The following is a 23,890-nucleotide window of genomic DNA, read 5'->3' as shown; positions in this document are numbered from 1 at the left end:
ACTATAATCATTCTTTTGAAGCATTTGCCAACCTCTGATTCAGCTATCCTCCTTATTTACGTTTATTTTATTTATTGATTTTATTAAATTGGTATGCTGACTGTCTCTTTGCAAGTGAATCTGGGCAATTATTGTTACTGTTATTGAGTTACTAAACTGTTATGAGTTGTTAAGCTATAATTGAGATATTGTTTTAATTTTAATTTCATGAAATTTATGTTTAGTTATATTGTTGCACTGTGGCTATTTTATTTCAATAAACTACAGAGAGTCAGAGCATTGTAGTGGATTAAAATGTAATAGCAAAACAAATACAGTAGTGCCTCTACTTACGAACTGAATTTGTTCCATAATCAGGTTCTTAAGTAGAAAAGTTTGCAAGAAGAAGCAATTTTTCCCAAGGGAATCAATGTAAAAGTAAATAATGTGTGCGATTGGGGGAACCACAGGGAGGGTGGAGGCCCCGTTTCCTCCCAGGAAATTCCTAGAGAGGCACCATGGAAGTTTCTCCCCGCCTTTTCCAGTGCTGTTTCTTTCCAGGAGATTCCTAGAGAGGCCTCATGGAGGGTTCTCCCCGCCTTTTTTGGCCCTGTTTCCTCCCAAGAGATTCCTAGAGAGGCCCCACAGAGGCTTCTCCCCACCATTTCCGGCCCCGTTTCCTTCCAGGAGATTCCTAGAGAGGCCCCCCGGAGGCTTCTCCCTGCCTTTTCTGGTTACAGTTTCGGAGGCCCGGGTTTGTAAGTGGAAAATAGTTCTTGAGAAGAGGCAAAAAGATCTTGAACATCCGGTTCTTATCTAGAAAAGTTTGTAAGTAGAGGCGTTTGTAGGTAGAGGTACTACTGTAGATACAATTTTAAAGCAAAGGCAAACATTTGAAAGACCTGAAAATTTTAAGAAGAGCCCTGATGATCATTTAATACCTGCACAAATCAATCAACAGTATTTATAGCAATTGAGTTAATGTAACAGTAATTAAATGAATGCTTTTCTTGAACCCCTGCCTACTGATAAACATTTTGTCAGGATGCTGTAATCAAGATTGATTTGGGATCTTCTGGATGTTTGGATATGTGCTATATTAGAGGGATGAGTTAAATAGTCTGTGTCCAGGATAAACCTACAAGCATCAGTGTTTTCTATGATAAGAACATTGTTTCTGGGTGTGTCTGTATATTTTGTGTGTGTATGTGTGTATGCATAATCTCTTCATATTACAAAAGTATAGAAATCTTCACTGGGTCCCCAACTGCGAACTATTTCATGCTGCATCACAGAGAAATGCCTGTGGATAGAGATAAGGCATAGTTGCCTAGTTATCTCTCTAAAATAAATCATAAAAAACTATAACAAAACCATTATCACCAGGTCACCAGTGGGACAGTAGAGCAGATTTTACCTTTTTTGTAGTAGTGGAAGTAGGAATATCCTACAACAGATGTGTTTGAATTTACAAATAATTTTGAGAGAACAAAAGACAGTTCTGAAATTAAATGCAAGGAATTGGCAGTATTTTTTGTGGGAAGAGAACAGAAAGCAAGAACAAGTTTAAGCTTTTATTCAAGGCAAAAATTTAAAAGACTTTTTAAATTTTAAAAGCCAGGTACTACCCTGTGTTATGTCATCACCTCAGATAATTCTCACTGACACCATGATGGAAAGGCAGGCACCTTCTTGAGATATGCAAAACTGCCTGATTCATTTTGTGAGCTGAATCCGAAGCTTCAGAAATACAGTGATCCCCCAGTTATTGCGTCCCCGACCATTGCGAACAGGGTAATTTGCGATTTTTGAACCCGGAAGTCAAAACACCATCTGCGCATGCGTGCCCTTTTTTTCTATGGGCACGCATGCGTAGATGGCGCCGGGCAGATCAGCTGCTGGGCGGCTTCCCTGGGTCTTCCCCCTCTTGCTGGTGCCCAGCACCCGCTCGCCCGCCCTTCGCCCGTGAAGTTCGCGAGGAGTCAGCGGAGAACGGCGCGCCTGTTTTAAAACGATCGGAGCCGGCCGGCTGCGATCGTTTTAAAACAGGCGCGCCGTTCTCCGCTGACTCCTAAAGCGGGGAAGTTCGCCAGGAGTCAGCGGAGAACGGCGCGCCTGTTTTAAAACGATCGCAGCCGGCCGGCTCCGATCGTTTTAAAACAGGCGCGCCGTTCTCCGCTGACTCCTAAAGCGGGGAAGTTCGCCAGGAGTCAGCGGAGAACGGCACACCTGTTTTAAAACGATCGGAGCCGGCCTGGGGGATCGGAGCCGGCCTGGGGGGATCGGAGCCGGGCTTTCCCTTTCAGGGCGGGCCAGCGGCGGGCGCGGCAGCAGCGAGGAGTTTGCGTGGGCGGCGGGGAAACCCCAATCTTCGGCTCCTCGCTGCTGGGAAGTAAAAACACCATCTGCGCATGCGCAGATGGTGTTTTTACTTCCGCAGCGCTACTTAGCGAAAACCCGCTCGTTGCGGGGGGGTCCTGGAACGGAACCCTCGCAACGATCGGGGGATCACTGTACCTTAATTTGATTTAAAGCCTGTAGAGATTCTCAGTCACCCAGGTCATGGTTGTCCTAATGATGCTTTTTTAGGAGACAATTGGACTTTTTTTTGTTTTGAAGACACTTCATTTCCTCATCCAAAAAGCTTCTTCAGCTCAGACAGATAGTGAGGAATGGAAGAACCTTGTCCGAGCTGAAGAAGCTTTTTGGATGAGGTGAAATTTCTTCAAAAGAAAAAAACCAAGAAAGTCCAATTGTCTCCTGAAAAAAAAGCATCTTTGGGACTTAATCTGACATTATCTGGATCAAGAGCAGGATTTGGAAAAAATAAAGCTCCATTTTCTCAGGGAGAGTTTTTTTCTGTATTGAGGAAAAAATTCCCAGCATGGGTGGATTCAGGGGTGGGCAGCAGGCAGGACAGGGTGGAACGTAATTCCACCAACGGAAATGAAGATGCATGTGCAGCTCCAGTTGATCGGCAGCTGTCACTTCCTGGATTACTGGCCTCGGCTCGGCTCTCCTTTTTTCCCCTGCTGTTGCTGCGTCTGCACTCCTTGCTTTTTTTCTCTTTCCTCCTTCCTGGCCTTGGACGAGCTTCCCTCTCTCCTGCCTGGCTCCCCTCTGGCCTCACGCGGCTACTTCCCGCCTGAGGTGCAAGCAGAAGGCATGGGTGGAAGCAGCACTGGCAGCATTTATGCTTCTGGCAGCACCCATTCGCCTAGCTACCCAGCTCAGGAAGGAGAGTGCAGGAAACGCAAAGCAAATTGTCACCCCAGCGAGTGACACTGGGAAGGTTGTAAGTCGAGGACTTTACAGTTCACTTGAACGATGATGATCGTTCAAGCTGTGTGTGTGCCTTTCACGCATGCATATGGCCTTCTGTGCATATGCTTTGTTCATGTGCATGGTTTGCATGCATGCGCATGGCTTGAAACGTGGCAAATTAGGATGCCATAGCACTGGGGGGCCAGAGGCAGGCCTACCAGCAATGGACTACAAGCCAGAACGCTAAATTGCGCTCGCCAATTTTACTGCTGCACTTTTGGAGGTAGCAAAATTGCGCCCGTGTTTCAGTGAGGTTTTACCTGCGGCTCCGTGCGCGATTTTGCTACCTTCACAGGTGCAGCAGCAAAATCACGCTAGTCCCGCTTGTAGCTCATCCTTGGGACCTACCCACAAGTCGCTAATACCAGTTCACCCGAACTGGTCCAAACAGGCTGAATACCTCCTCTACCCCTACTGTGAACTGTGCAACCTCTCTGCAAAGGTTTTTTCCCTTACTAGTGGGCTGATCTCTTTAAAACAAATGCTAAACTTCTGACTTTTTGCACACAAAGCTTGTCTTATATTCCGAGCATCGTGCTGCATGGCAAGGCAGCTCTTGGCACACTTTTCCATCCAACATATTAGATTGTGTAATTTTACATAGGGCTGGTGGCCTGGATTGATGAAGCTAGCTGCATGTGCTAAATTATGCAAGGTATGTGACTCCCATAAAAGACCATATGCAAGCATGGAGCATATTTATATCCTACATTCTGAAATGGCAGGATTGTTGCTATTTTCATAAATTACTCAGCACCATGGGGCCACCAGTGTTTGGCCACGTAATAGGAAAAGCTCAAAGATTCAAAGGGGAAGGGAGCCAAAGAGGCAGCATTGGCTATGACTTTCTGGAACACATCCATCGCATATTTGGAGACTGTGCTTGTATAATGTCTAGAGCGGAATATTTTTTATATGATGGCTGTTTATACACAGTATCGCTGTTTATATGGCGATGTACACAAGAAACAACTGGGTATCCAATCAGTTGTATATCAGATGAGGCACAATATTTTAAATCTTTTCTTCTCCTTCTCTGCCCCCACCCCCAATTGTCTTGTGTCTCTTTTCTTTTCTTAACATTTTAATGGGATTTTTTGCTGCTTATAACATTGCATCAATCATTCTTCCCACCTTTCCTAATATGTTCACTATAATCTTATGTTTCCCAGTTATGCCAATTGGAAATTATAAAAGTTGTAGTTTAATATGGGGGTTAGATAAGGAGAGACTGATAAAAACCATATTTTGGACCTGCATTTCCTGATGGACTGATGCTGTAGTTTTAAACTGAATATTCAGTTAACTTCAGCTGGAAAATGACATCGCAGTGAGTGTTGATCACATTAAATCCATTCCACTTAAGCAATGTTAATCCAAAGCCTGCAGCCTTTCACTTTTCTCCCAGATGTGAAATTCCTGTCTGAATGCACTCCCCCTTTACAGGAGACAAATGTAAAAGTTGCATTTGAAAGATGCCAGCTGTGGTCCTACCCCAGGTTTATTCATATGGGACCTTTACTGGGTCAACTTAATACTTGACTACTGCTTATTATCCCATCAGTCTTCAGGGACAACCCATGATCTAATTGCCCAGCATTTATGTTGCCTGGCAACCATCAATACAGAGTAATAATCCTTAAAGGGACAGTGTAGAATTTCATGCCCCTGCAGTGAAGTACACTTCATTTCCCAGAGCACCCTGGGTTTTTTAATTCAGTGAATAAAAATGTGTAATGAATAATTAATTATGTGCTTGAAGGCACAATAGCTGCCTACTTTTGAATATTCATCAGTGGCATTATTAATTCACTAGAATTCCCGAGGAGCAGTAGGATAGGTTTTTAGCCTAGCTGGAGGACTTAACAGATAGTGTTTTGCAACATGAGCAAACTTTTTTTTAAAACAGATTTTATTTGGGAGGGTATTTTTTTTAAAAAAAATATTTCTTTGCAGGGAAAAATATACAATATATATACATACATTCCAGGTACTAGACAGAAATAGGGAAAGCTGCAGAATAACAGTTGATTTTATGATGAAGATGCCTTTTCCAACTAAGTGTACTTTACCAAAGCCTTCTCTTGAATGTTTTGAGGCTCCAAAAAAAAAAGAGAGAAAAAAAGAGAAAAAATCCTTTTCTTTTAAAGTGGAGAACTCCCATTGCCATGGTGAAATTTTATAGGCTGAATTTAAGCGTTTTCCCCTCACATTTCCATCCCAATAAATGTTTTTCATGCTGAAATTTTTTTATGTCACCCAGTCATCAAAAATAAGTAAATAGTATGTCAAGAGAGTGAGATTTAGTGTAGAAGTCAAAAACTGTATGTGGTTGAGCAGGAGGGCTCAGCATAGGGTCAATATGCATACATAATTTGGAATTAAAACACCTTTCCCGCAACAAAGATCTCCTGGTAAAACTATCAAGTCCAGAAGCTAAAATTAACACTGCTTTTTAGAGGACAAAAGTCTTGAAACATGGCAACTTTAAGACTTGTAGACTTCCAACTCTCAGAAAACATATCTGGCTGGATAATTGTGGGAGTTGAAGTCGACAAGTCTTAAAGTTGCCAAGTTTGGGGACCCCTGTACAGGAGCTTTATCAGAAGCAAAGTATTGGCAATCTTAAAGGAGGACACAAGAACGTTAAAATCTATTTACAAATGTTAATTTTGTGGTTTCTTTCTCATGGAAGAATAAGGTTATGTAAGGTTTGGGGTTGGGGAAATGTATGACGAGGAGCTGTGATTCTACAAATCTCATCTCTGAAAAAAGAAATAAATCTGTCAACAGATCAGTTTATGTCTACCTTGCATTAGATGTGTATGTGTTTAAAGTGCATGTCCACTTGTTCCATCTAGATTTTCAGTACAAAGGTAGTGCATGCCAGAGGAATAAGAGACAGTGAAGTTTGGATAATTTGGTTGGGAAGAAGAGAGTCAAGTCAGCTCCTCGCTAAAAACATCTAAGTCGTGTTTCTCAACCTCATTGACATTAAGATGGATGGACTTCAAAGTTGGCTGAGGAATTCTGGGAGTTGAAGTCCGTTCATCTTAAAGTTGATGATGTTGAAAAACACGGTCCTAGAGTATATGTTTAATGATGCAAGTAGCTTGCCTTGGTTTGGCCAGATTTCTGTCTTCACTGTCTATTATGTAAAGAATAATAAAGGAAACAATTGACACAAAACAAAAGAAAACTGTTCCAAACTCGATTGCAGAAAATATGACTTCAGCAACAGAGTGGTCAACCCCTGGAATGTTCTACCCGACTCAATGCTCTACCCTCAAATCTGCACAGCTTCAACCTTAAACTGTCTACCATGGACCTCACCCCATTCCTAAGAGGCATGTAAAGGGGGTGTGCATAAGCGCACCATCGTGCCTGCCGTCCCTGTCCTACTGTCCCCATTTATTTGTATTCATTTCCTTTGTCCATGTCAATGTTCATATTTATACCTGCTATCTTGCACATGTTTGATAAACTAATAAATAAAATAAAAATACAGTGGTACCTCTACTTACAAACTTAATTCGTTCCGTGACCAGGTTCATAAGTAGAAAAGTTTGTAAGTAGAAACAATTTTCCCCATAGGAATCAATGTAAAAGCAAATAATGCATGCAAACACATCCCAAAAGTCACCCCTTTTGCCTCGTGCCACTGAGAATCCCCGCCTCTGGATTTCCATTGCCACCCGAAGCGCCTGTTCTTGCGCTGCTGGGATTTCCCTGAGCCTTCCCTCGCTGGGAATCCCCGCCTCTGGACTTCCGCTGCCACCCAAAGTGCCCGTTCCTGCACTGCTGGGATTCCCCTAAGTTTTTTCTCGCTGGAATCCATTTTTAACATATCTGCCTATGGCTATCTGTTGCAAAAGACTTCACAGGAAGATGAGACACTTTAATGAAGAACAATCAAAGGCTACTAAACAACTTGACTAGAATACAATAAGATTGCCAAAAAAATATCCATGTAAGGAAAAGCTGTAATCCTCTTTCCTAGTAGGAAAGTGTATACTTTTCTATTGTATCTAGTTCAATGATGGCAAACCTTTTCAGCACCGAGTGCCCAAACTGGAATATGTGCTTGAATGGGCACATGCATGCAACACCGGAGACCAGAAACCCAAAGACCAGCTAGCCAGCATGCATGCGCTGGAAACCAGAAGAGTAACCGGTGACGGTGTGCTTGCCCATAGAGAGGTAGCCATAGATTCACCATCACGAATCTAGTTAATGACTGTGCTTCATAGAATACTAGACCATATAAGCTGTTAGTCTGATCATTTGGTGTTCTCGTATACAGTGAACCCTCGATCATCGCGAGGGTTCCGTTCCAGGACCCCACGCGATGATCGATTTTTAGCGAAGTAGCGGTGCGGAAGTAAAAACACCATCTGCGCGTGCGCAGATGGTGTTTTTGCTTCCACTGCCGCCCGCCCTTTGCCCGCCCACCCCATTGCTCGCGCCTGGGGTGCGCGCACGCTTGGGGACTCCCTAGCTCCGCTTCCCAGCTGGGGAGCGGAGCTGGGATGTCCCCAAGCGTGCGCGCTTTCCCCAGCAACGCGCGCGTGGTGGGGACTCCCTAGCTCCGCTTCCCAGCTGGGGAGCGGAGCTGGGATGTCCCCAAGCGCGCGCGCTTTCCCCAGCAACGCGCGCACGGTGGGGACTCCCTAGATCCGCTTCCCAGCTGGGGAGCGGAGCTGGGATGTCCCCAAGCGCGCGCGCTTTCCCCAGCAACGCGCGCACGGTGGGGACTCCCTAGATCCGCTTCCCAGCTGGGGAGCGGAGCTGGGATGTCCCCAAGCGCGCGCGCTTTCCCCAGCAACGCGCGCACGGTGGGGACTCCCTAGATCCGCTTCCCAGCTGGGGAGCGGAGCTGGGATGTCCCCAAGCGCGCACGCTTTCCCCAGCAACGCGCGCGCGGTGGGGACTCCCTAGATCCGCTTCCCAGCTGGGGAGCGGAGCTGGGATGTCCCCAAGCGCGCGCGCTTTCCCCAGCAACGCGCGCGCGGTGGGGACTCCCTAGATCCGCTTCCCAGCTGGGGAGCGGAGCTGGGGTGTCCCAGGGAAGCCTCTGGGGGAAGGGGGAAGACCCAGGGAAGCCTCTGCCCGGCGGGGAAACTCCACCATCTACGCATGCGTGGAAGGGCACGCATGCGCAGATGGTGGAGTTTACTTCCGGGTTGAAAACTCGCGAAATAGCCCTTTCGCGATACTTGAGGACGCGAAACTCGAGGGTTCACTGTACATTTCCCCCCAAAATGAACTTTGTTTCACAACTGAACTGCTGTTCCCAATTTTGGTCACTAAATGAGGATTACCTGCATAGAAGGATTATAAATTGTTTTCATTTGACCTTGGCGATTTAAACTTATTCAAAGTAAAAAGATTTTAAAGTAACAGTATTTTACTGACTATATGAAGTAAAAGAGATTTTACTTGACAAAGTTAGAAGAATTTACTATGTTTCTATCATACTCAAGTCCCCCTCATGCCCTTTTATCCCGCTCTTAAAAATTGCCTGATGGAACACATTATTTCTTGTTGGCAAAGAATGAATCTAAATAGAAGTAGAGGAGTTCTGTCTTTTCATTGTTACCTGCTACCTTTTAGCATTATCACTTAGCAGCTGATATACCGATCCTTTTATTTTCCTTTTATTTTGAAGACAGCTGGGGTAATCTTTTTTTATTGTTCTGAAGTTTAACCTTGCTAACATCTTCTCTATAATTTCACACTATAACTATAGACATGGGTATGATCTGATCTTCTTTCCACTTTCCACATATGTATCCTTTTTTGTTTCAGATTTTCACTGAGAATTTTCAGCAGGACTAGTTGCTTGGTTTGTGAAAGTATGAACCTACTGGCATTCCTTCTATATTAATAATCCAAGTGGGGATCACAAAGATGGCATGATAATACACCACCCTTTTCCTACTTTCCCCACTGCTTTTAAACATGAAAAAGGTACCATAGCAATTCAAGTGGTGAAGGAAGCAATAGTTTTCAATTAAATGCGTACTTTTGTAGGTTTGCAAAGGATGCTGTGTCTCAGTGGCTAAGATGCTGAACTTGTCAATCAGAAAGGTCGGCAGTTCAGTGGTTTGAATCCCTAGCACCGCGTAATGGAGTGAGTTCCCGTTAATTGTTCCAGATTCTGCCAACCTAGCAGTTCTAAAGCATGTAAAAATGCAAGTAGAAAAATAGGAACCAGCTTTCGTGGGAAGGTAACAGCATTCTGTGTGCCTTTGGTATTTAGTCATGCCAGCCACATGATCACAGAGACAGCTTTGCACAGCGCTGGGTCTTTGGCTTTGAAATGGGGATGATCACTGCCCCCTAGAGTCGGGAATGAGTAGCATGTATGTGCAAGGGGAATATTTACCTTATTGTAGGTTGCAAACTCTGGAAACATTTGTAATCGTGGTGATTTAATAATAGTAATGCCAAGGGACCGATTCTGGAGAAGCCAGAATTGAGAAGACAACAAGAGATGGTAAGTATTGTCCTTGCAAGGAAACTGAAGAAACAGTGGATCTTCTAATTAGCAAGAAGATGGCACAGACAGACTACAAACAATGGCATTATCAAGTACAAGCAACAGTGGCACATTGGAAGATCTGCAAGAAATACCATTTGCCTGCAAGCAAGAACTGGTTGGTCCATAAAATAGACAAAGTAATAGAAAATGAAGAAGCAAAAATGCTCTGAGACTTTGGAATCCAAGCAGACAAACACCTGTCACATAACACCTGAAACTTAACAATTGTTGATAAGAAGAAAATTATGGGCAGTAGATGTTGCAGTATCTGGAGATAAAGGTAAAAGGTAAAGTAGTCCCTGCAGATTTTACTCCACTAGTCATTGCCGATTATAGAGGATGGTGCTCATTTCCATTTCAAGGCCATTGAGCCAGCATTGTCCGAAAACATTTCCACAGTCATATGGCCAAGATGACATCATGGACCTTCCCATCAAAGTGGGATATGTTTATCTACAAGCATTTGTATGCTTTTGAACTGCTAACTTGGCAGGAGCTAGAGTGTGTTGTGAGTGATCCTTGTACACCTCAAGCTATGCCTGATTCTGAGGACTATGAGCCAGGCCTCTCAAGATATCAGGGAGGCTGTCAGAGGAAGCTGAGGCTGAGAGTGAGTCAGACAGTGATTTGGGAGAGACAGAGAGGGCTGATATTACAATGGGAAATTGGTCTCTGTCAGACAGTCAGGAAGATTTATCAGGAGATGATTCTTGGATTAATCCACACTATAGAAGGATGGCAAGAAGATGAGAGGAAATCCAGAGTAAAAGGTATTAATCCAAAGTAGTAGCTCTTGAGTGTGTGATGCCCCTTCCAGGATACATATAGAAGGGTGCCTGGGAAAGGGGAGGTGTGGTCTGACAATGTTATGACAAAGAATGGCTGAGAACCTGTGGCGTTCCTGAACAAATATGCTAAAATTCTGAGTTTTGCCTTTCCGAGATGTTCCAAAAACTGCATCTGTGTGTTTGTAATGAAGCCTGCAATGAGCCTTTGATTTAAGTCTAGCTTTATTAGCCTTGTAATCTAAGAATTTGCAGAGAATTGGAATGTTGGCATGCTTCCCAGAGCTTTGAGCCCAAGCTGAGATAGACTCTGTTATTTTCCTGCTACTGGACTTTGCTTTGCAAAATATTCATATTTTATGCTTGTGTGAAACAAGAAAGAGAGTTTTATTTCTAAGAAGTGGGGTTTTGAGCCTTGGGAAATTACTGGAGACCAAGCACAGAACAAGTGAAGGTAGGAACTTGTCACTGCAGTGGTGCAATGGTTAGAATTCTGCTAATCATTAGCTGCCAGCAGTTTGGCAGTTCAGGTCTCACTGGCTCAAGCTTGACTCAGCCTTCCGTGCTTCCAAGGTGGGTAAAATGAGGACTCAGATTGTTGGGGGCAATATGCTGATTCTTTAAACTGCTTAGAGAGGGCTGTAAAGCAAGATGAAGTAGTGTTTAAGTGCTACTGCTATCATGCATTGTTCAGGTTTTGAACCTTTCCAGCCAACAAGCCCAGCATCTTGACTATAAAGCCATTGTATTTCCAAAATAGTAATTGTATCCTGGGTGAAATTCCAAAACATTTGGAGCAGCATTGACAAAATCACTACCAGTCAATTGCAGGAGTTTACTGGGAACAGATTACATCCTGTTTTTAACACCATCAAATAACACCTGCCTATTTCAGGTCCTTCAGATAGATTTGATAGGTAGACAAAAATGTCAGATGTAGACTAAGTATCTTACTAAGTCTGCGAACAACCAGATCCAATCAGCCCAGCATCCCATTGCATTATTTTGGTGTTCCACAACTAAAGGAGGAAACCATTAATTCTTAGTTAATTTCAACTGTATTAAAAATGGCTAGCATATCCTTTAAGGCCACAGTTCTGGACTCAGTTTAAAAGTCCATTTCTTCAATGAAGAAATGACTTTTTAAAAATTTATTAAACTTATTGATTGTCCCAGAGTAACTCTGGGCAATTTATACTATTAAAAGATTAAACTATATAAAACTATATGCAAATAAAATAATATAAATATTCTATATAACATGGACACCTGAATCAGAAATAAATTGGCTCAGCTGCCAAAGTCGATGATCTTTTGGTATCTGTTGTTTCACTTTAAGATAAAAATAATCACCATAAACTCATCCTTAAGGAACATCACAGTGCTGAAATCTTCCTTCTGGTTTCTAAAATAATATTTATTTTTTTCTACTTTTTTCTCAGAATGCTTGTGGATGTCTCTTGAATTTCTGAGCAGTATGCATGATTCATTGTGTTTTTGAAACAAAATTGTTGTAATTTTTGCTCTTGAACAACTTCCTAATAACTGAAGCCACTTTGATTCTGTATTTTACATTTGTCAATTTTTTCCTAGAATATTATGTCTAGTTCTGGACAGGGGTGAAACCCAGCAGGTTCTCAAAGGTTCTGGAGAACTAGTTGCAGAAATTTTGAGTAGTTCAGAGAACTGGCAAATACCACCTCTGGCTTGCCCCAGAGTGGGGTGGGAATAGAGATTTTGCAATATATTTCCCCCAGGAGTGGGGAGGGAATGGGAATTTTGCAGTAGCCTTCCCATGCCCCGCCCACTAAGCCACATCATGCCCACCAAGCCACGCCCACGGAACTGGTAGTAAAAAAACGGATTTCACCATGGGTTCTGGTTATTAGATAATGGATAAGGATCACTGGAGAGACTTCAGAACAGCTCTTTTTATTAACACAGCTCAAGCAACCAGCAAAAGACAGTCTGACAACTTGCCCAGGAGAAACAGCCAATAGCATTCAAGTATTTTTCCCAGCTGAATGCAGGACCAGAGTAGAAACATGTAACTGGGTATCCGGTTATATAACACTGGGAACATAACACTGGGTATCCTCTCTTATGAACCAGAGTGATAGACTGGAGACTCTTCAGAGGGGATAGCTAGAATAATAAGAAACTGAGATGTTGGCCATGTTTAACCTTTAGAAGCTACTCCTGCAGGGAAATGTGTTATTTCTTCAAGTATATGAAGGACTAGATTGTAGAAGATGGGCTGAAAACATTGAGAATTGTTCCAAAAGACACAACAAGCAACAGAATGACCAATGCCTAGTATTCACTACCTGGTTCTGTGGTTTCATCCCTAAACCCCAAAAACTTTAACCTCAGACTGTCAACTGTCGACCTCACCCCATTCCTAAGAGTTCTGTAAGGCGCATGCATAAGCACACCATGGTGCCTACCATTCATGTCTTACTGTCCTCATTTATCTGCACTTACTTGTATATGTTTATGTTTATACATATACTTGCTATCTTGTACAGGTTTGACAAACAAAATAAATAAAATAAAATAAATAATAAATAAAAGAAACAATGATCTTAAATTATAATGAAGCAGACTTTAATTGAATATCAGGAAGACTCTGATCTTACATAAGTAACATAAGAGCTGTTCAACTGTAGAACAAAATGTTTTGAAAGCTGATGAACTCTCTTTTACTGGAAATGCTTAAATGGAAGCTTAATGATAATTTATCATGGATCTTATAGTACAGAATTCTGAAGAGTGCAGGAAGTTTTTTCAGATTAACTCTAAGGCTTTTCTAATAAAGTGGTACCTCTACTTACGAACTTAATTAATTCCGTGACCAGGTTCTTAAGCAGAAAAATATGTAAGAAGAAGCAATTTTTCCCCATAGGAATCAATGTAAAAGCAAATAATAAGTGTGATTGGGGAAACCACAGGGAGGCTGGAGGCCCTGTTTCCTCCCAGGAGATTCCTAGAGAGGCCCCACAGAGACATCTCCCTGGCTTTTCTGGCCCTGTTTCCTCCCAGGAGATTCCTAGAGAGGCATCATGGAGGCTTCTCCCCACCTTTTCTGGTCACCGTTTCGGAGGCTCGGGTTTGTAAGTGAAAAATGGTTCTGGAGAAGAGGCAAAAAAATCTTGAACACCCGGTTCTTATCTAGAAAAGTTCGTAAGTAAAGGCGTTCTTAGGTAGAAGTACCACTCTACTTAACATTCTGTGATTGTATTATGCTTCCTTGGCTACCCATAATCCCCAGCCTTCAAAACTCAATGTTTTCTGTTAGGATTCAATGGAAAGCTAGAAAGTCTGCAAACAATCATTGCAATTATTGAAAGATAATTGTTCAAATCAACTCATTCTCAAAGCTATATACACTTTGGCTACATATATTAAAATAAGAGCAATAACACCATGTTCAGCTCATAAAATTCCATTGGATTTGTCTTATTCCTTTGGAAAGAATTGAAAAACTATATCTTTCATACAATTGATTGGAAACCATTAACATACAGGAAATTTACCTAAAAGTAGTTTTTCTCTAATGCCTGTTGAAAATTTGGAGGGGGGGGGGAGAGGAAATCTTGCTAATTATTTAGGCATGTGACATTCCCACACCATCACTATTTTTACTCCTAAATCTTTCTAATGGAGTTTGACCCACTATAATGCACAAATATTTTTTTTAATTTATTTATTTTGTCCAATACACAATAATACACAATGAAGCTTATAGAGGACATAGTAGAGAAGATATAGGAGATATAGGAGAGACTATAGGACAGGTGACGGAAGGCACTCTAGTGCGCTTATGTACGCCCAATACTGACCTCTTAGGAATCTGGAGAGGTCAACTATGGATAGTCTAAGGGTAAAGTGTTGGGGGTTAAGGGATGACACTACAGAGTCTGGTAATGCATTCCACGCTTCAACAATTCGATTAATAAAGTCATATTTTTTACAGTCAAGTTTGGAGCGGTTAATATTAAGCTTGAATCTGTTGTGTACTCTTGTGTTGTTGTGGTTGAAGCTGAAGTAGTCTTTGATAGGCAGGACATTGCAGCATATAATTTTGGGGGCAATACTTAGATCATGTTTAAGGCGTCGTAGTTCTAAGCTTTCAAGAAATGGAGAAATCACGGTGAGCCAATCTGTTTTACTGATTTAAGAATGTATGCATGCATGTTATTGATAAGGGCAAAAATTATAATCCAATCTCTTATAGTAAGAAAAGGGATATCTGAGATACCTTAATAACTTTCTATGTTACATAAGTACTCCTGTGAGTTGATGATGAAATACTGGTATTTTCCTCATTGGAGCAGCAGGGTGTGGAGGAATAAATAATAGAAAAAAGGAACAACTACAATGAAATAGAGAAGTAGAAGAAAGCCCAAGAGCTGTGTAGTGCAGATTAGCCTAAAGTTCTCAGCTATGGAGAAATTGACTATCCATTAGTTCTGTTAAACTTCAACCCAGAAAAGAAGCAGAAACTTGATTCCAAATTTAAAGGATAACAAAGACAAAGCAAAGTATGAGTTCTGGAAGCTAATTGCTGGTTAGACACAATCAGGATTAGGTTCTAAAATGGCACGGTGCCCCAGTATGAGAATGGGTGGATATCGATCCAGAATAGCAAATGGTAATTGATTTGGCTATTTTCTTTCTTTAACCACCTACTTTCTCACAGTAAAATCACAAAATAAATATTTTTTAAAAAAAAAGCAATAATCCCCACCCATTCGGATGTCAACACACAATTAAATAAGCCATTTGATGGGCTCGATCACACTCTGGATTCCCCAAGCTCACTGTCAAAATCACAACTAAGGGTCTTCTGAAAGTCTGTCAAAGTGGGGTCCAGATCTAAATTCTTGAGAGATAATATTCCAGAGGAAGGGGGCCACCTCTGAGAAGACCTTTCTTCCGGGTACCACCAGATGTACTTGCATACGGATACAAGGCCCACAACATTCTTTGCCTCCCCACCCTAGTGTGTCCTGTGAATGTGTTCTACAGGAGACAGTCCCTCCGATAACCTGGTCCCAGGTCATGAAAGATGGCAATCAGCACCCTAATTGCACCTTGAAGCAAATCAGAAACCAATGCAGCTCCCACAGCAGAGCCGGCACATGTGCACACCAAAGTCTGCACAAAACCATGTGGGCCACTGCATTTTGGACCAAAATTCTTGATACTTTTCAAGGGCAGCCCCATGTAGAGTATGTTGGAATAGTCAAGATAGTACATGACTAGGGTATGAGTGACAGTGAATAGGGATTGTTGATCCAGGAAAAGAAACACAATCTGCAGTTGCACAAAGACCCTCCTGGACACAACTGCCACCTGCACACATTCATATATATCTGTAATTAGCCCTTATTAAATGTGCATATCCATCCATTTTCTTTTCCTTCACTTTTTTTTCTTTCTGTCTCATCCATCAAATCAGACATAATCTATACAGTATTTGGACAATCAGAGAATTGTTTAAGCATATGATATTTGCGTCCAATTATGCTTAAATCTTTGGGCCATTTAACTCGGGTATTTCAGAGGTAGATTTATTGGTGTGATAAATTGTTCAGTTTATGTCATAACAGCATGACATAACAATACATGAACATAAAGGTCATATGAATAAGGGATTTTCTTGTGGTCTGTACACATCATCTCTAAGAAGCATTTAGGATGGATGGAAACTAGCAAATTGTGGCATGAGGGCCTCTGATCCTTATAATGGACATCTAGGAAGATGACTAACACCAATGTAAGGACCTCAATCAAAATTTACTTCCTTTTCAGGACTGATGTTTGCTGTAGCTATTCTTAACTATTGTTACAACTTATTATATGTGAGTACTATGATATACATTCAAATGGTAGCAATTTTGATTGACACGCTGGCCTTTTAACACCTAAGAATGCGCTGGTCAATATAAAGTAAGCTGTTACTGGCATTTTAATGTACTGGGGATTTAACTAAATGTTCTAAGTATATGAATATATGTATATGGGTGTGTATATATACATACATTCCCACACATGTATTTTTGTGCTTTCACTTATAATTTTCTCTAATTTCCAGAATTTATTAACTCAATTTTCCTTTGATGTCATTTTTTACTTCATTGACACATAATAATTTAATAATAATAATAATAATTTATTAGATTTGTATGCCGCCCCTCTCTGAGGACTCGGAGCGGCTACAGTACATATTTCTCAGATGTAAACTTGAAAAACTATTCTTTTTTGTATCTGTCTGTCTGTCTGTTAAATGCTGACATCCATGTCATGCGATGTGATCCATTTTGTCAAGTTTTCAGAAATTCAATCCCAATGAGATTTGTGGCTGATTTCTTTTATATCCCCTGTATAGCAACATTTGACAAATCCTTAAAACCTACAGAGACCATGGTAGCACTATGTACAAGACAGTTGGGTTTGCAATATATAAACAAGCTAACAACGAATGTTTGTTCGTATTGAAGTACTATAGCTTTAAGAGGTAGTGTTGCAAATTGCCTTAAGAAGGAGCCAGAAAGCATGATTTTCTCTCTCTCTGTTCTTTCTGCTGATTCACTGAGACTGATGTAGTAAGCTCTGAGTTAGTTTGATGTATTTGTAAGCTGTAATGTATGTCCGATATATAAGACAAAGACAGGCTTCTAATATTATTGTATTGAGAGTTATTGACTGATTTTAATGTGAATGGTTGGACTGTTCAACTTGACTGTGCTATTTCTTTTAGACACTTTAATGTACTGTATCTGTCTTGTATGACTGAATAATTACTCATATCTCCTGGATATCTGCTGGAATCCCACATTTCCTCTGTACAAGTCCTTGATAACTCAAGGCAGTGAAGGGCTACCAAAATTTGTACTACCACACCATGGGTGTGGCTAATGCAGGATGCCCTGCATTTTCTTTTAACATCTTTTAGTGCAAATTGGGTGCTCTGGGGTGGAGCTCAATTTTCGCTACCCCACTGCGTTCCCCTGCATCTGGGCAGCAGCCCACCCCTGACTCAAGGGTTGTGTACACTCCTCAACAGACTAATATAAAATCATTCTGATTCTTCCAAACAACCAGAATAAGGAATTGGAATATCCTTTTTTTTTCCAATCAGGCTCTGAACCAATCTATAGCTACAGCAGCAAAATGTATGGCCTCTTATGAACTTATTATTTTTTCTGTTAAGATTAGGTTGCCAGTTAGTGGCCATGCTCAGTAAGTCACAAGAAGGGCTATTGTCAAACTGCCTGTTAGAAAAATCTCCAGGAGACCAAGAGAATAGAAGGAAAAATAATTTATTAACAACAAAATAAAGAAAATAAAGAAAAAAACAGACCAATATGCATACAGGGACCCGAAGAGGTCATGGAAAGGTACCCATATATCTCTAGGGGTGAATTACTCAAATATAGGGCACATCTTTTATAGGTTTCTTGATATCTTGTTTACACCCCTTCCTCTGTCCATATTTAGAGTTGTTTATCTCCAATTACTCCATTTTCTTCTTATTATCCTTTGGGTCCCTTTTTGACGTTTCATCCTTAATTGATACTTACCTTCTTGTTTATCTCTAAAAGTACTTTACCCCAGTTTTGGGGGTTTGTAATAAACATGTCTGTCTGAAATATTTCCTTGCCTTGCATCACTTTTCTCTTGCTCAGAGTTACCAGGACAGGCCTATTACAGTGATCCCTCGAGTTTCGCGATCTCGATCTTTGCGAAACGCTATATCGCGATTTTTCCACCCGATGACGTCACTCCCTTCCTTTCTCATCTTTCTTTCTCTCTCTCTTTCTCTCTCTTGCTTCTTCCTCTCTCACACTCTCTTCCTCCCTCTCTCATCTCTTTCTTTCCTTCTCTCTCTTTCTCTATCTCTCCCCCTCTTGCTCTCGAGCGGCGGGCGGCACCCAGGGAAGGTTCCTTCGGCCGGCCAGCAGCTGATCTGCTCGGCAGCGCAGTAGCAGCGAGGAGCCGAAGATGGGGTTTCCCCTTTGCGTGGGCAACGGGGAAACCCCATCTTCGCCTCCTCGCTGCTACTGCGCTGCCGAGCAGATCAGCTGCTGGGCGGCCGAAGGAACCTTCCCTGGGTCTTCAACTCCCAGAATTCCCCGCCGCCCACGCAAAGGGGAAACCCCGATCATGCACCGAGCGGCGGACAAGCGGCGGGCGGACAAGCGGCGGACAAGCGGCGGGCGGAAAAGCGGCGGACAAGCGGCGGGCGGACAAGCGGTGGACAAGCGGCGGGCGGACAAGCAGCGGGCGGACAAGCGGCGGGCGGACAAGCGGCGGACAAGCGACGGGCGGAAAAGCGGCGGCCGGACAAGCGGCGGGCAGAAAAGCGGCGGGCGGAAAAGCGGTGGGCGGAAAAGCTGCGGCCGGACAAGCGCCGGACAAGCGGCGGGCGGAAAAGCGGCGGGCAGGCGGGCAGGCAGGCGACTCCTCAGCTGCTGGGCGGCGGAAGGAACCTTCCCTGGGTCTTCCCAGGTGCGGAAGTAAAAACACCATCTGCGCATGCGCGGCCATGGAAAAAGGGGCACGCATGCGCAGATGGTGTTTTTACTTCCGCACCACAACATTGCGAAAAACCGAGTATCGCGAGGGGTCTTGGAACGTAACCCTCGCGATACTTGATGGATCACTGTATTGGAAACAAGAGTTTGTCTTGCCAAAGTATGCTACTGAATTCTCCTAATTAACGTATAGGCCCCTAATTTTTCTTACACTGCCCTTAATAGCATTGTCCCTTTAGGGCAGAGACTTTCCTGAATTGGGCAGTCAACTTAATAGTTACATTTTCTTGATATTATCTACATCAGCCTTCCCCTATTGCTGTCTTCCAGATGTGCTAAAAATTCACAAATGACTAAGAATTATGGGCACCAAAGTCTAAGGAGGTACCAAGATTGGGAAAGGCTATTTCACGCTGATCAAAAACTGATCACTTCAGAATTTCAAAAATAAATATTTAAAAGATACATTGGGGGATTAAAGTTTTTTTTAAAAAAGGAAGGGGGTTGTCTGCATGCAAAGCCAATGCACAAAAAGTTATGACATACAGCGATCCCTCGATTTTCGCGATCTCGATCTTCGCGAAACGCTATATCGCGATTTTTCAAAAAGTATTAATTAAAAATATTTTCCCACCAGATGACGTCACTCTCTTCCTTTCTCATCTTTCTTTCTCTCTCTCTTTCTCTATCTTGCTTCTTCCTCTCTCACACTCTCTTCCTCCCTCTCTCATCTCTTTCTTTCCTTCTCTCTCTTTCTCTATCTCTCCCCCTCTTGCTGGCGGGCGGCGGGCGGTGGGCGGGCGGTGGGCGGGCGGGCGGGCGAGCGGGGGCATCAGCGAGGAAGACCCAGGGAAGGTTCCTTCGGCCGCCCAGCAGCTGATCTGCTCGGCAGCGCAGTGAGGAGCGGAATCGGGGTTTCCCCTTTGCGTGGGCGGCGGGGAAACCCCGATCTTTGTCTGCTCGCTGCTGCCACATCCACCTGCACATTCCTTGGGGCAGGAGCTGGGCCAGAGCTAACCACAACACAGACAGGGATGGGCCATGCCTGGAATGGGGGGAATGCCACTCTGGAGTGGAAATTGAGCTGCACGCGCAGCTCCATTACCACTGGGTGTGCACATGCCATGCTTGTGTAACCGGTGGGATTCCGATAAAAAATACCAATTCCGGTAAAAAATACCACATGCGCAGAAGCAAAGAAATCGGCAATTTCCCCCCAAATCTCACTGCCAGTACAGTGGCAGCTGGGCTCAGCAGCAACAGGCCCTGGACACATGGCCTCCTCCCTGCTCTTCTGCACTGCAGGCATCTCTTGGTGCATGGGGCAATGGTGCCCTGAGCAAGTCATGGCCTTTGGGAGCAACGCTGTGCTCCCAAAGGCCACAACTTGCTTGGGGTACCATTGCCATGCTGAGAAATGTCTGAGCTGCAGGAGAGCACAGAGCAGGCCACATGGCCAGAGCTCGGGGCCGCCCGGCCTGCTCCCCGTGCCATGGCCCATCTTCTCGGTGCTCCTGCAGGAAATTGCACAAGAGCAAGGTAAGGGCCGGGCAGGCTGTAGTGGAGCGGCTAGGCAGGTGAGCAGATGGGAGTGGTTGGAGTCGATGGAGCTGCCACTTGTGGCAGAGTGGGCAGGCCACAAGAGCAGAAGGGAGCAGACGGAGTAGATGGAGTTGCCACTCATGGTGGAGTGGTCAGACAATCATGGTGGAGCCACAAGCGGAGCTGCAAGTCGGGTGAATGAGTGGGCAGGCCGCTGAAAGCAGAGCTGCCATGAGTGGTGTAGCAGAACGAGTGGTGTCTGTTACCTTATTTTAGCTGATTTCTGGGCCTTTTTGCTTTTGCGCATGCATGCCCCCCCCCTAAAAATCTCACGCATGCCCAGAAGCCAAATACCAGCTTCCTAATTGTTAATCAAGTATCGTCTGTTGTCTTCAGGATATATCAATGGCCTGAATCAATGCAAATTAAGGAGAATCCACATTAAACCCTGTGAAAAAGCAGATAAGCAGAATAATGATTAAGATATACTTATACCATATTTTGTGGGGGTATAAGATCCACCAGAATATTAGACGCACCTTACTTTTTGGGGAGGAAATTAGAAAAATAATCTGCCTACCTAATGTCCTTTGTCTGGTCAGCTTCAGTACATTATTTTATCCCCCGATTAGGTTTTTTTTAAAAAAAACATTATTTGCAGAGAGTAACAATGAAAGATCTTGCAAGCTGGTAAAAGCTGGGGACATCGTTAGCACATTGTTAGGACTGGAAAGAAATAGTTGGAGCAAGTAGAGCAATAAAAAAAACTCTTCAAAGACTTAGGACTGGAAAAACATTCTTCACAGAAGGTAACAATGAAAGAGCCTGCAAGGTAAGAGCTGGGAAGGTCATTAGCATCTAGTTAGGGCTGGAAAAAAGCTTTGGGGGGAGCTACATTCAGAGTATAAGATGCACCCAAATTTTCAGCCTCTTTTAGGGAGGAAAAGAGGTGCATCTTATACTCTAAAAAATACGGTATTTGGCATACACACTTAAAAAAAAAAAAAAAAGGACCAAGGACTTACCATAACAATTGCAGGTTCATGGATTGTTTCTCTCTTTGCAACACTGATGTATATATACCTTTAACAACAGCACTAATAATATCCAGCCTGGTCACAGGTTAAACAACAGTCATTTTGCCCAGCGATTCAAACTCCCATTGCAATTTACCAAGCGGCTGAGTGCACTAGCTACAAAGCTACGTATTGCCATGATTTGCATTAAAAGAGGGTGTCATTGAATTACCTCTTAACTTTGGTTGAAATTAGAAGTAATGTCTACATTTATCTTTTATTCCTAGGAGTATGAGATTGTGCTAATAATAACAATAATAAAACCAGTTCCTAAAAGCTTTGTGAACTCTACGCAGAATTCTTCTTCCTCTCCCATCCACACCTCATTTTTCCCCCTATTGCTCAAGTAAGGGAGTAAAAAGATCATGAATAATAAATATGGAGATAAGAGAACTGAAACTGGGAAATCAATTTACTGCAAAATATTTGCGTGTTTTATTAAAAGAAACTATGCATAAACCCCACAACAGGGAGGAATGATTTATATTTTGATTTGATTTGTATACATTATACCTCTGGGAGAATGGATGCGACTTAGTCATCCCTGCAACACTTTGCCTTCTCCTAGAAGAATTGACTTCTGCTGTTGCTGTTTCTTTTTTCTTTTTAAAAAAAAACAATAATTGCTTCCGGCTTGGAAATTATCCGTTTTCCTGCTGGAGAAAGGACCTTGGAGAAAGAAAGAGAGTTTTGTAATTTCTTCTTCCACAATCAACACATCTGGATGTTCTCTCATTTGATGGTTTTCCCATCACTGCTTTACATTCGTAAAGCTCTCGGGAAACCTAATGATGGCAAAACGTTGAATGCCGAATGCAGACATCAGAATTTGGGTGGATGGTATGTGGACAACTGGTTCTTATGTGGTTTGCTTCAGACCATACACAGAAGTATCTATTCAGAAAGAAAATTAATCTCACGGAATGGGCTTTTCCTTAAACACAATTTCCTTTCATTCGTGGAACAAAGCTATATTCAATCTGATATCAAGTTAATACTGTTTTATTACTGTATTATATATTGTATTATAGTGTAATACTATAGTATAACAACTATAGCAGTGATGGCAAACCTTTTTGGCTCGGGTGCCAAAAGAATGCATGCATGCGCAGATGATAGCGTGCATGTAGGTGCCTATACCCAGTAATAGGCAGCCAAATTTTTTACTGCTACACTGTGGGTGTGGCTTATTTTGTGGGTGTGGCTTATTTTGTGGGTGTGGCTTGATGGTCATGTGACCGGGTGGGAGTGGCTTGCCAGCCATGTGACCAGGTGGGAGTGGCTTGAATGATCATCTGTTAAGTCCTTGACTTACAACCTCACCAGTGTTGCTCTCTGGAGTGACAATTTGCTTCGCGTTTCCTGCACTCACCTTCCTAGGTCGCCCCCTGCCTCAGGCTGGGTAGCTAGGTGAATGGGTGCCAATCAGCTGTTGAGAAAAAAGGTGGGAAATGGGCCCCCTGCAACTCCTGCCAGTACTGGTCTCCCTGCCGCTTTCCAAGGAGGAGGAAGAGGATGGGATGGGGGGATAGTCAGTTGGAGCTGGGCACACAGCTTCATTTCCGCCAGTGGAACTGCATTCCACCCTGTCCTGCCTGCTGCCCAACCCTGCTTACACCCATGATGAAATGCCCTCCCTCTTTGCATGTGCACAACCGTTGCGCTGTCCCAGTGCCTCTACACAGGCCTCACGGGCTGTTTTTTGCTCTCCTCAGGGTTCAGGAAAGCCTCCTGTAGCCTGGGGGTGGTGAAAAATGGCTCAATGGGCCAATCGGAAATTCAGAAATGAAACAGAAGTGGAGCTTCCCTACTACTTACCTTCATATAGTTGCAACCGAGCCTCATACACCTTGGAACATTTCTTCTGCAGATGGCAATGCTTTCTTGAAGGCCTCTGTAGTGGCTAACAGAACTCCGGATTGATCTGGAGCTCGGTTATCAGCTGCAGACGCCTTTTCTAAAGGCCTTTCCTGAAGGCCTCTCTAGCTTATAACAGAGCTCTTGATGGTTGCCTGGCTGCAACTGTCCAAAGCCAAAGATGTTTATTTATTTATTTATTTATTACTTAGATTTGTATGCCGCCCCTCTCCGAAGACT

At 43.1% G+C, this 23,890-nt stretch overlaps 1 long non-coding RNA gene across 1 annotated transcript; it reads right to left on the bottom strand.

Moving 5' to 3' along the window:
* Positions 1-22,407: 22,407 nt before the first annotated feature.
* On the bottom strand, positions 22,408-23,702 carry LOC139167808 (uncharacterized). Its single transcript, XR_011559196.1, has 2 exons — positions 23,612-23,702; positions 22,408-22,462 (listed from the first exon to the last, which is right to left on the bottom strand). It is a non-coding gene; the product is annotated as an uncharacterized lncRNA (long non-coding RNA).
* Between the last annotated feature and the right edge of the window lie 188 nt (positions 23,703-23,890).

Source organism: Erythrolamprus reginae, chromosome 1 (assembly GCF_031021105.1).
Source record: "Erythrolamprus reginae isolate rEryReg1 chromosome 1, rEryReg1.hap1, whole genome shotgun sequence".
Taxonomy (NCBI): Eukaryota; Metazoa; Chordata; class Lepidosauria; order Squamata; family Dipsadidae; genus Erythrolamprus; species Erythrolamprus reginae.
Note: the sequence above shows the minus strand (reverse complement) of the source record. Positions and strands in the feature narration are given on the sequence as shown.